Raw genomic sequence first — 14,234 nt, 5'->3', positions numbered from 1 at the left:
TGTTTAAAAGTTAATAGCCTGTATGAAAGTCTTTTGTTAAGTGCTATATAAGGATTGTTGCCCTTTTTCTGTAGTAGTCGAGTTGTACTCAGAGGAACGACTATGTTTTAAAACCTATGTTACAGTGCTAGGAACACGCGCAATGATATACCTATCACGGCGTGGTGTCCCTTAATCTCATAGTGTTACATTAGTGGCGACTAGTGCTGTTTTACTCTTTTTGACTATTACAAGGATGGAATGAGTCGTTAGCAAGCTGACATATTTTACTGATTGTTTTCTTGTAATGACAGTCTTCCCAAGAAACTAAACGTGTTTTTTCCTACATCTGTTAAGGTACTGCCCTGCAGCCCTGCTAACTGCCCCTGGCCACCCTTGAAGTCAGAAAGCAGCCCAGAACAAATACTAGTGAACTGAAACTATTTATACACAAGGTTATAATCTTTATACATTTACTTGTGTTTAAGCATTATAATATCTCCTTCAAAAGCCGCAAACTTATTCTACACAGCAGAGAAATAACAGGCTGGTAAAAGCCTCATTTACCCTAATTACTCAGAAAATTAGTGTTTAATCTGAGAGTAGCAAAGAATTTGGACCCAGTCCTAACAAAGCTGTTACTTTTCCTTTACACTTGTAAAACCCTACTGCAAAGTACAATACAAATTTGCAACTGTATTACCTGTTGTACTTGCTCACTGTGGAGTCGGATTACCCACCCTGCCCCCATATCCCACCCCAGTAGTCCTACTTTTATACTTACCAAGCCACTCCTCCATTAGCCCTAGCCACACCCTCTCTCAACGCCCTCCCACATCACCTGGGTCACTATTCTTTCATCACCCTCTCCACATCTCCTCCCCTCCCTTATAACAATAACTAAACACCCGTACCCGCATATCCTCCAGCCAATTACTCTTCAAAATGAAATCCTTCCTACCCCGGAGCACGAAAACAGTCCCAATAACTGTAACCCTCAGCCTGACAGTGATTATTGCACTATACCTACTAACTAAATATGAAAACCAGCCATACTCAGGTTTTCATTATCCAACCAATACCCCCACAACTAAGCTCAATTCCATTGACCCCAATCAATACCCTATCATCAAAATAGCATCTACTATGTACCACCATCCATACAAACTATATATAATCTACCCCAAATCCAACCACATTGAAAAACTACACCACAAACTCATGAGACTAATCGAGTATCTTAGAAAAAACATTAACAAAGACGGGGACATTCACCCAAATCCTGGACCACCAGTAAATGATCCCTCTAACAACACATCCTTATTTCCAAGACCTCTAGACTCCCTTCTTATAAGTCACCTGAATATTAGAAGCCTAAACAACAAAATTCATAACCTACATGCTCTCTTAGCAACCTACCTCCCAGACGTTATGTGCCTCACCGAAACCAGGCTCAAACCAGAAACTAAAGACAACGAAATCCTGCCACGGGATACAGCGTTTATAGGACTGATCGCCTCAGGAGGGCACCGCTGTCCTCTTTAAAAACACATTTAATGTTATTTCTAAACCTGTTCAACCACCTAAAATGCCCAATGTATAGCTAACAGCACTAAAACTACAACTAAATAAAGAAAAAGTATTAACCTCATTGTGATCTATATCCTGGGAAAAACTTAGACACTCTTGAAAACATTCTAAGTTGGCTGACCAACAACCTCCGCAAGAAACCATAATCTTGGGGGATGTAAACATTGCCTGGAATCAATGTGTGTCAGAATCCGACCCAACTAATATTAATCTCCACGGCTTTTAAATTATATCCACCCGTACCAGAACAGGCAGCACCAAACAAAAGCATCCTAGATTGGATACTTACCAACAATAACCCAGAAAAGTACAAAGCTGGGACCATACCAAATGAGCTCAGCGATCACCTCATCACTTATATGATAAAAAGCAAAATAGGTAGCCACAAACCCCCTGTCCTTAGAACTGTTAGAAGTACCAAACACTTTGACCTCACTAGGTTCCGAAATGAGCTCCAGTCCTATAACTGGTCAGTCCTTAAGTATCTCCCACTTGATGAGGCAGTATCAAATTTTAACACCACATTCCTAAAAATACTTGATTTACCTCAATCAAAACAAAAGCTCAAATAGCACCATGGTTATCTAAAGACACTATTACCAAAATTAAAACCAAAAATAAAGCATGGAATAAATGGCGAAATCACCCCTAGACCGAATAGATTCCAACAACTAAGAAATGAAACAAAAAGCACATCTCAGCTGACAAAAGAACTACTATCTCCAACTACAACAAACAAACCAAAGAACCCCCAAAAGTTTTGGGTAGGAATAAATAAACTTCTTCACCCTGGAAGGTCCGCCACACCTACACCAGCTAACCTAATTAAACCCAGAAGAAGTTGCTACTTCCTTTAACACCTTCTTCATTGACGTCATAAAATCCCTAGCCAACCAACAAAACGTCCCCCACTACCCAACAACAACCTCCACCCTAAAGACCAAGCCACTATTCAACCTACAACCTGTCCCTACTGCATACATTCAATCCTTACTAAAGAAATTAAAACCTACCACCCTCGCTGCAGACCTTCTGCCAGCTGTATTTAAAAGCAGCAGATATCATTGCCTACCCCATCTCTATCTTAATTAATCGCACCATAACTGAATCCACAATCCCCTCCATATGGAAAATCGCCCATGTCATTCCACTCCATAAAGGGGGCCCTTCCACTGAACTTTCAAATTACAGGCCAATAGCCATATTATCACCACTAGCTAAAATCATGGAAAAATGTATACACAAACAACTCATGCAGCACCTAACTCAGAACAACCTGTTAACTGACTCTCAACATGGCTTCTACTGCTCTCCTCTCATTTACTAACACTATCAATCTAAACCGGAATGACAAAAAAATATCTTCAGCTCTCTTCTTGGACCTATCAAAAGCTTTTGATATGGTTAACCACAAACTCTTGCATGAAACTCTTAAAACTCTCTACCTAGACACCTCAACCCTTGACTGGTTTCATGCCTATCTTTCTGACAGGCAGCAAGCTGTGCTCTGGCACAACAAGCTCTCAGACTGCTTACCTAACTCTATTGGAGTACCCCAGGGCTCCATCCTATTCTCCATCTTTATTAACGATCTAGACAAAGTCATTCCAGAATCCACATGTATTCAATACGCTGATGACTCTACTTTCAGATACATCCCCAGCTTCCCTACTTTCCAAAACTCAAGACTGTTTCTCTGCAGTTGAAAAATGGCTATCCGAACGCCAACATATCCTAAACCCTAAAAAAACAAAAATGCTCCTTTTTCATCCCTTTAGTATACAATCCAACAATGGTACCATCATCTCCCCAGACACCTACACTAAGCTACTAGGAGTCACTATTGACAACAAACTCAGATTTGATGTTCACATCAGCCAAACTATTAAGACTGTCAATAAAAAACTGGGCTCCCTCTATAGAATAAAATCCTTTCTGACTCCCACCGCAAAAGCCGCCATTGCTCGCACCCACCTCCTATCTACCCTCCTGTATGCCTCCCCAATACTTACAAACCCGAACAAATCGGAACTATCCAAACTCTCCTGTTGTTATAATCATATTGCCAGATTTGTAACTGGCTTACCCTACAAAACCCATCATTGTATCAATCTTCAGAACTTAGACTGGCTAGAACTACCCAACCTAATTCTACAGCAACAACTCATAGTTACTTACAAAGTACTCTCTCAACCAAATAATACCCTGGTCTGAGCAGACTACTCACCCCTTATATAAACCAAAACAGACTTAGATCATCTCATAGATCATTGGTACAGGCGCTTAAATCCCATAACACAGGAGGGGACTCTTTGTTTTCCAACACAGTCGGTAAAACATGGAACTCTCTCCACCCAGTCTCACTAACTCCACCTCCATTCATTCTTTCAAGAAAGGTCTCACCCACCACTTCAAAACCCACTGGCTTTGCCAGTGTTCCAATCAGACTAAGTAACCCTCCCAGTCCTTTTCATCTGTACCTTCCATCAAGGCAAAAGCCACCTACTTGCTACCTGAATCTCATAACCTTAAGATCTCACCCTCTTCTCTACAATTGTTAATGTACATATTATTGAAATTGCAATCCTGTTTTGTCTCTGCTTACACTGACGTATCTATGTATCTTCTTCTCTACAAGTGTTAGTGTATATCGTATTGTATTTGTAACCTTTATCTACGTATGCAATGTATATTATATTACCATATATCTGTCATATATTGTTATCATATGCTTTGTATTATTGGAGCTTTTCTCCCCGGGCCTCTGCTGAAAACGGACATGTGTCCAGTCGGACTATCCCGGTCAACAAATGCAAAATAAAAACAAAATAAAATAAAATAAATAAAATAAATAAAATTATTATCTTGAATATTGCTTTGAAATGCAAAAAATGAGACAAGTGCAAAGTACAATGTATAAGTATCATTCCGGTGGGTACAATATATATCATCTAGGAGGAGATGGTAAAGAGCCCTAACTTCTTTGTCAGGGATGGCATGCACCTTCCCCCAATGCTTTTTCTTACTGACTAAATTCTTGTCCACCCCTTTAGTGTCTTTTTAGGCATCAGTCTTCTGAACCTTCCACCACAACAAAACAGAACCTGACTCAACCTGGATAATGTTAAGATATTTCTGCTAAATGCTACAAGCCCTAACAAAAAAGCTTCACTTCCTACAAGCACTGCACACCCTGGAAAACACTGACATATGCATTATCACAGAGATCTGGTTGATGAACATTGAAAACACTCCATCAGTGCAGGGTTTCAATGCTTATTACACATTTTTGTTAACTGCATTACATGAAAGCACTAAAGTCAGCAGTGTCTCCATATTCTTAAAAAAAAGTCTAGGTTCATTAGATGTGCTAATGACTAGAAACCCCTCAATGGCCAGCTTACTATTAACAAAATCCCTTATCATATCATAGCTAACTACATGACCCCATTTATATCCACTTTGGAGCACACCTCCTACACAACTAATATGGAGTCTCTATGTATTAAGCCAAACACCATTCTCCTAGGAGACTTCAACTACTCCTCCATAAACATCCTCAAACATGTAGGTTTAGAAATTTCTGGACTTCATCAATGCAATGTCTCTGGATCAGTTACTCCACACCCCAACCAGGGGAGACAAAATCCAGGATTTCATCCTTACCAGTATGGGGCAGCTTTTCTCCCCACTAATTCTAACTTCCTTCCTGGTCAAATGTTCAATACATCAGTATTCAGAACTGTGTTACAAAACCTAAAAAGCTAAGTCCAGTTTTGTGCAAAACTAATAGTAAATGTCACATACTTGGACTCAGAGGATTTTGCTGATCTACTAGCAGACACATTTTGCTCAAACTTCATCCCCCTGCCTGCTCCAATATTATTCACAAACTTACTTTTACATCCCGTCAGATATCCCCATAACAAGTCCTCAAAGCATTGTCTAAGGCCACAAACATTATTTCTGTTGTTATGAATAACACACTAGGTTGCCTACCGGTCAGCCTGAAACATGACTTGTCAGGCTGCCTACTATTGCTTTTCAGTAGCAACATCAAAACAGGCTTCATGCTAGATGAATGGAGGACAGCGACAGAAATTTCCTTGCACAAATGTGGGGCTTTGGTGGATTCAGGTAAGTATGGACCCACAGGTCTGACCAGCCTTATCTGTTAGGCCATGGAAAGGATCATTATGGAATTAATAAATAAGAATGTAGGTAACCTATAGTGTCTCAAACAAAGCCAGTTGGATTCATCAAGGGCAGATCCTGCCTACTTCTTCAGAAAAGTTACTGTATCAACAGATGAGGGCAAATCAGTACCCGTGGTGTATCTAGACCTTGAAAAGAAATTCAAACCCCCCCCTGACAACTCTGGTATCATAGGTAAATTCTCCAACTCTCCAAACTAAATGTAACCCCATATGTGATGCACTGGATAGCAAACTGGCTCACAAATAGAACCCAGGAAATAGTGGATGGCAAGCTCTACCTCCTCCAAAAGACATGTTACTAGGTGTATACTCCAGGGTTAAATCCTTGGGCCACTCCTCTTTGGCATTTACTTCTTGGAAGTCAGATCTAATGTTAAAGGTTTGTGGCTGAACAAGTTTGCAGATGACTGCAAACTTGGTGACATCATAAATTCCCCAGAGGACACCATGATCCTGCTGTCCCAAAAAAACAGCTAGTGCCAAAATCATGGACTAGAAGTAAATGGCAAGAAATGCACACTTGCATCCTTTGGTAAACATGACTCCTCTTATAACTATCACATTGACAACACACCCCGGGAAACTGATCACATAGTCAGAGATCTGGGAAACTATGTCACTGATGAACTGTCCTTTGATCACCACATACCCACTATTGTAAGGAAGTCCTTTTTTCATTTCACAGCTTATATCGAAAGGTATGGTGTCCAGGTACAGGGATGTAATTATTCCACTGTACTCTGCACTCATTAGTCTGAACATTGAGTATAATCCCCCTTTCAGTATGTACTTGTCCAAACACATGTTACAACTGGAATGACCACAACACTTTCTCATTAAAAAAAAATCAAGAGCCTAAATCATAAAAACTATGTGGAACATTTCAAAGACATGTTCGTCTTCCTAGTATCTTACTGAGAGGTGACCTCTGCCTTGTGTATAGAGCCTTAACATACCCTATCCTGCTGTTACGCATTAGTAAGTCTAGTGGGATAACATCCTGCTCAGGGAATCTCAATCTCTTCTATGGAACCATTTTCCACTCCACATAAAACAAATCTTACTCTATTCAAACATAATTTGGATGAATCGATGGGTAACCACAAATTTCACCCCTGGTTTAGGGGCAACTTATAAATGCCCCAACATATCCTTATTCAACCCATTTCAGAGATATTTGCATAAAAAATATAAGGCTAAAAACTAGTCAGGGAATGTAAAGCTAGGCTTAGAAATAAACAAAAGGAAAGCCCATCTAAAGACTGAAATGAACATGTACTGAAAATTGGAAATACCCATCCAAGAAGACTGCAGCAGTTCACCCAAAACAAGCTTTAGGGCTGCAGCTACTGATCCCAACTCTACATAGCCCACTACAGAACAGGCACAGTACACCCACACAGACACACAAGACAAAACACATTGATAAGAAAAACAATGGTGCAGCTTTCCAAAGAACATAAGGACTTTTCTTGTTGTAATCTTGTCAGATAAATGGTTAATACATTCCCATTCCTCCCATATGACCAAAGCTGAATGGGGAGATGGTGAATTTATAGACACATCAAGCACAGAACCTGCATGTTACTTCACGTACAGAAATTCAGTTCAGAAATCATTTACATCTTCTTAATTTCTAGCCACTAACAGAGAACCAGTATGAAGAACAGGCATGGAATAAAGTACTTCTAAAATTTTTGTCACCACCAAGCTTGGGATAATGGTTAAGGTCTTTACTTTACAGACACAAAGTGCAGCGTTTGATTCTCACATGGTAATTGGCTAGGCTTAAAATGACCCACAAGGGCAATTAGCCTAGTACTAGTCTTTAAACATATTACAGGTAGTTTGTCAGTAACAGTCTGCTTGAAAAGTACTCGGAAACCTAGACGTTAAAGCTAGAGAAGGCTGTATGCTGCTTGTTTTGTTACTAAGGAGGCTTACTCAGCACAAGCAGGAAAGCATCAGGGCACATTGTGAAAAGCTTCTCTTGTGGTTAACAAAGCAGATCCTAAGAATGCATGCCTTGCGCAGGACTTAATTGTTGCAGCAGGATTAGCCTTGGATGCAACTGTTTACTATTTCTCTACTGCTGTGAAACCAAACAGCAGAACAGCTACATTTCTAGCCAATGTTCTTAGATACACATTTTCCTTACATGCTTCTATGTTCCTCTAACTACTAGCTGATGACTTAGTCCCTCTACACTCACAAGGGTTCTTTTATAAGGAATCCTAGAAACATAAAAAGGTATGCAGTCTGCTTATGGTCAAACAACATACGAGTGCGTGCTTATGTTTATGGTATTCAAACCTAAGTTTTCAGCTTCATATCCTAGCTTTCTGGACCACTGTGTCTATGAAATCTATGTCTAAGTCTATGGGCTACTAAGGTTTTCCCATGGTAGCCAGATGAAATAAACTGATTCTTATTTGTCTGATTCAGTTTATGATGCTAAAATAGAAACATTATAAAACAGACGTAAGCTTATGTTCATGCACAAAAATAAGTACTAAAAGCTGTGCTACAGTCTGTGTGGTAAATCATGCAAATAGGCAGGATACTTTCTTGCCATTTGCATTTCACATACTTCTTAAAAAAAGTTTGCAAAGCCACTTCTTATGCCCATCCAAGTGTGGCAAGCCCTGAACTGGTACTATAATGGACTTTGCTCAAGTTTCAAAGACTCACATAATTTAGAGACTGCAGGAAAACTGAAACAGTGTGATCTCAGAGTTGGTATTAGTAAGTAGCAGCAGAACTGGGAGGTGTAGAGGCTTGCCCTCTGCAAAAATGAAGATGATTTTGCAGTTTTGACTATAGTTTGCAGCTGAGTGAGTCTGATGGACTGTGATTCATGTTCTGTAACTCAATGACAGTTCTGTCAGAATTTCATTAAGGAGACAATTTCCCTATTGGATGTTGAGCATGTGTTAAGCTGACTGTAACCTTACAAGATATGCATGTTTCCATGTTTTTCTCATGGTTGCAATTGGTATGGAAAATAAATGCAACAAACTGATAGATTAATTCTATTCTTGCGAGTCTCTGGTGTCTAAATGTAAGGACAAAATATGATCTGGTGCTGAATGGGATACATTTAATAATGAATTAAAATAAAATATCAACAATGTAACTAGAGAACTGTCAAATGTTCAGACTGCTGAGAAACTGCAAGAGTAACACGAAAAGCTGAACCAGTGATTTTAACAACATTTTGGCTTGGTGTTGATGCAGGGCAAAGTGCAGCTAGTGAGAAAGACAGTAATGAGTAAACCGTCAGTAATAAAGCAAAGATTTGCTCACTAAAGAATTGCAGTTAAGTTGGATAAGGATGGTTATGAGGTTAAACCAAGCTTCTTACTTTATATATAGGTGGAAACAGTAAACCTATTTTTGGAGCTTTCATATTTGCTGATGGTCAAGCCCTGAAAATTTGAGCGTTGTGCATCTAAAAAGTGTAATGCATAAAAGAGAATGCTTCCATAAATGTATCTAAAGTGGAGCCAGTCTGTTTAGAGCCATAAATGGGGTGAGGCTTCCATTGTACAAGGTATTATGGGCACCAGATGACCTTCCAATGGCTCAGAGTCTGTTGAAGCATTTGTGAGACAACCGAATGAGCTAATGGAAGAGTATGAGTCTGGCTGCTCAACAAATGATCAAATAAGGAACGTATTGTCATTGGCACTGAGGATTGTGACTTTTCAAAAAAGTTGCAGATGGAGCCAAACTTAAAGTTAGAAATAGTTATATAAATTGCTTCACAGCTTGTACAAATTATAAAGCAAAATGCAGACATAAGACTGGTGATAGAGGTGAGTGAAATTAATGAAAAACATAATAAACAAGGCAAGAAGCACGAGGAAGTCTTTACATATTTGTGAGTGACAAACAAATGTAAGCAAGAGAAGTGTACTAGATGCAACTGTGTGCATAACGAGGCAGGGCTGAGTTTAACAAGAAGCAGAAGACATTTTGTTATTATTGTGTGCAAGACTGAGATGGTTACTGAGTTAGCATGAGAAGCTAAAACTGAGGAGGAGAATGCAAAGAAAACACTTTTTTTTTAGGTTCTGTCAGTAAACAGATCCGGAAGAAGAATGGCATGCCAGACTTCCAATTTATGGCACTCCAGTAAGACTGAAGATAAACACTGGGAAAGACAAATGTGATGTCACATAGTATTTATAAAAGAATCTCAAAATGTCTGCAGTTCGCTAAAGCAAAAATAGAAGTACTGAGCCCATGTGGGACCCTCATAAAGGGCAAGTCTTAGCCATGGCTGAGTGGAAAAAGAGCAATCTATGTGTTGTACGTGAATGAGTACACTGACTACATGTCAATTGGGCTTAACTGCCAAGGCTGAAGAACTAAGTTCTAATGTGTTTGGAAATGTTGACTCCTTCTGTATAAGCCAGTAAAGGCTTGTCTAAAACCTATTGCAGTTCCTTGTACCATCATTACACCATCAAGAGTACTGTATTCTGTCCTCTCTGAGGCAGAAGTGGAGTTAAATCAAATACTGTCTCTTTGGTGTTACTGAAGAAAATGGCAAAGTGTGAATTTATACTGATGCAAAATGTTTGAATGATGCAGTCAAGTTGGAAAGGTTTACCTTGCCTGCTTTTCCTTAAAAGTTGTAACATCCAAGTAAGATGCATCAAGTGGGTTTTGGAAACTACTCTGACTCAAACAGTAGAAAGCTGACAACATTTATTACCCAGCCGAAAGATTCTGTTTTCGATGGTTACCTTTTGAAATTACTGTAGCACCTGAAATCTTTTGACACCCTTCAAAGAAAATGACAGTAAAGTGATCATGATGAGTGACAGTTTATTATGTGAGCCTGGTAAAGAATTATAAAATAAGAGGCTGAAGGCTACTGTTCAGATAAGTGAAGTGTCAGGGCTCAAACTTAATAAGGAAAAGTGCTGTTTTAGCAAGATCGCAATTCAGTAATTTGGACATTTTGTAAGTAGAGATAACATTAGACCAAAATCAAGTGATGTAAAAGCTGTTCCTGAGTTACCAAGTCCAGGTGACTCCAGCAATGCATAGCATGGTAAACTATTTGAACAAATTGGATGAGATGTTAAATGAGAGCTCCCAACTGCTTGAGTTGGTGGTAGCTCAGGTGGATGTAAAAGATTCCACAACACTTGCTGAAAACAGCAGGGAAAGGATTACATACCTCTCACCTGTACAGATTTTCACAGAATGTCCAGATTCTTATCTCTTATTTTTGGACTATTCCTCAAAAAAACTATGGTTTTCTGGCAAATCACTGGGATGATCTGAGGACTGAAATCACTAAATAAGGACATATATTCGAGGTTCAGAGTGTTGTCGCCTCACAGTAAGACGTTGTCCTGATCGATTCTCAGCTTGAGCATCTTCTGTGTGGGTTTTTTTTTATTTAGGATATCTTGTCCTAAGACTTTCTTTACATCCTCCCTTTTTGTCTATCTAGTTTTTTCAGAGTTTCTACATGTTAGCCATTTTTCAGCTCCTCCTTTTTTCTACTTTTTTAGGTATTTTTGTTACGTACCATTGTTGATACCAGTTTTCTATACTTTCTACTTTTTTTCTATCCATTTTAGGGTGCTACTCCTACCATTGTTGGCAGTGTGCTGTATAAAAAAAATTTCTTTCCTTCCCTTTTTTTACTGTAGTAAGTAGCTATGGCTGTGAAATCAACAGGTTTTAAAAAATGCCACTCCTGTGGGCACAAAATTCCAAATTCTGAGGCTCACAGGGCATGTGTTTATTGCCTAGGAGCAGCACACCACAACACTAATTGTGCTATCTGTGCTGCCTTTAATTCTAGGGTAGTTGTGGAGTGGAGGAAGAAGTTGGTCCTTAAGGGTTTGCTACCCCCTTCTTCTTCTTCCTCTGGGACTGAACCCCCTAGTAAACATTCTATAGCTCTGTCTGAGTCTAGAAAGAAATCCCCTCCTCGATCTCCAAAGACTTCTTCTACCTCTGTGACTTTGCATCCTCTTCAGAAGACTCAAAGATCTTTTGATCCTCAGTTCGCCGGTCTCTAAATTTAGCCTAGCAAAATGGATTACTGATTGCATTTCCTTTGTGTACACTCAACAAGGCCTCTCCCTCTCAAAGCCTCCTAAAGCTCATTCTACTAGATGAATGGCCACTTCTTCTGCCTTCTGGTTCAGACCTTCCATTGATGACATTTGCGCAGCAGCTACCTGGTCTAATGCTCATACCTTTATTGCTCATTGCACACTAAATTTGACTGCTAGATGCAGAGATGCTTTTGGTTCAGCAGTTCTCCGGAATATCCTTCCATGAGGGCCACCCAAAATTCACATAGCTGGGGGCTCTGTCCCATATGGTGAGGAAGAATGAAAAGGACAACATGAGATATTAAAGTTATGTACTCACCATAACTATGGATATGTGTTGTCCGTTTACATTTTTCCTCAACTCCACACCCTCCTCCCCCCTTCATGTTACCTTCTAAAGTGATGTTATGGACTTGATGGAACCCTTTTAGCTCCAGGTGTGAGCCCTAGCTTACTATTTCCTTCCTTGTTCCTAATCCTATTTATGTGTAAGCCAGAAAACTCAATCTGAAGTATTGTAGGCTATCTGGAGTATTATGGGTAGAGGAGAGGATCTCAAGAGTTATATCTGTATGTCTGAGATATGCAGCCAAGTCCGATCCGAGGTTGGATCCATAACCCATACGTTGAGGAAAAATGAAAATGAACGACACAGATGCATAGTTATGGTGAGTACATAACTTTAATTTTCATGCAAGCCCAGTCAATGTGTTATTAGGAGGATAAATATAAAAGAAATACCAAACATGGGGAGAAACACCCAAAGACTATTTTGTAGGTAGAACAATACACAATGAAACAAGCACATGTTATAGAGTGTAACTCTTTCCTGAACAGAATCAGATGGTACCAAAATAATTTCTCGGTATAATATGCAAACATCATGATTTCAGGCACATACATATGATTTACTATCATTAATGGTTATCAACATACCATGGCTTAGATTTGAACCAGTGAATAGCAAGTCTGTATTGTAAAGAATAGCATTTCATTAAAACTAAATTTCAAATTAAGAAGAAAAAAAAAAGAAAGAAAGCATCTCAAAGCAGTAGTTTGGAGAAATAAGTCTCTACAAGAGCATAATGGCCACACAACCAAATTTGAAAGAACATTACTCTTTATATTTCACATTGCAAAGTAAAATGGATGATATGCAGTTTACCATGAAATGAGTTAGACTGGTTCACTTGATGTAGAATTAAATGATACAAAGGGGTCTACTAAGAGTATGCCAAGGTAAAGGTGTTTGCCTTACAAACACAAGGTGCAGGGTTTGAGTCTCTCAAGGGATAATTGGCTAGGCTTAAAATGGTTAGCAAGGGCAGTTAGCTTAGTACTAATCTATGAACCTATGAACCTGTAAAGGCAGCAGGCATATGTGTTTCAACTTTGCTAAAGATTATCAGTATACAATAGCCAAGTCTTGACTTACCCATTGGCCCATACATACTGTCTTATGTATCCCTAACTTGCATGTTTTCTTCTGTCAAGATTAAAAAAAAAACCTTTCCCTCAGTCTAGTTACAGAAATCAAGAATGAGTTACGCTTCAGTCTTAAGAAGGTGCTACATAATCAGACAGATCAACAGATCAGAGAAGAGCTGACTCTGACACAAAAGGAATGGAGTTATAAATGCAATACCAGTGCCCCAGTTTCATATAGTTGTCTTGCACCAGAGGAGCTGGATGGGATGGCGAGAGCGAAACATTTGCAGAAGTTCACCAATTCTGTGTGAGAGTGTTGGCTTCATCCTGCTTCTTTAATTCTAAGTAGTGGAGGCCAGAGGATTTGATTGAGTTTTGCACAACAAACCAAGAAGTGAGTGATAAAGACTACTTGTTACGCAGTACCCAGTAACTATATATATATATATATATATATATATATATATATATATATATATATATATATTACACACACACACACACACACACACACACACACACACACACACACACACACACACAGTAAGTACTGTGTGAAAAAACAGCCAGGGAATTGTTATGGCTAGGCTTGTATAGGCCCTAGGGCCGATAGCCTAGTACCAACCTATGAACCTATTCGACATGTGTGAATGGGTGTACCTTCGTTGAAGGTTGTGCGTCAGAGCTGGCAACTCAGTACGTAAAAATCTACTGCCAATCATTAGCGGACCGGAGTTCCGTTGTGGCGACCCCTAACCGGGAAAAGCCGAAAGACACAACAACAACATTCGAGGTTCAGAAATCATATCCTTCAGAAAATGCATTCCAACACAAATCTTGTTATTCTAGCAACTCTTTAAATTTATAAAAGGAATATTTAAACTCTGTCCCTATTTTTGGGCCTTTATCCCCCCATTATGTCTGGTTTTGC

At 39.3% G+C, this 14,234-nt stretch overlaps 1 protein-coding gene across 1 annotated transcript in view; it reads right to left on the bottom strand.

The window, feature by feature from the left end:
- RAB39B (RAB39B, member RAS oncogene family) overlaps positions 1–14,234 on the bottom strand; it is a 262,481-nt gene that overhangs the window by 122,596 nt on the left and 125,651 nt on the right. The window lies entirely within an intron of this gene.

Source organism: Protopterus annectens, chromosome 15.part0, assembly GCF_019279795.1.
Source record: "Protopterus annectens isolate FY-2018-M chromosome 15.part0, PAN1.0, whole genome shotgun sequence".
In the NCBI taxonomy this organism is placed as follows: domain Eukaryota; kingdom Metazoa; phylum Chordata; order Ceratodontiformes; family Protopteridae; genus Protopterus; species Protopterus annectens.
This window is presented reverse-complemented; position numbering and strand designations above follow the sequence as displayed.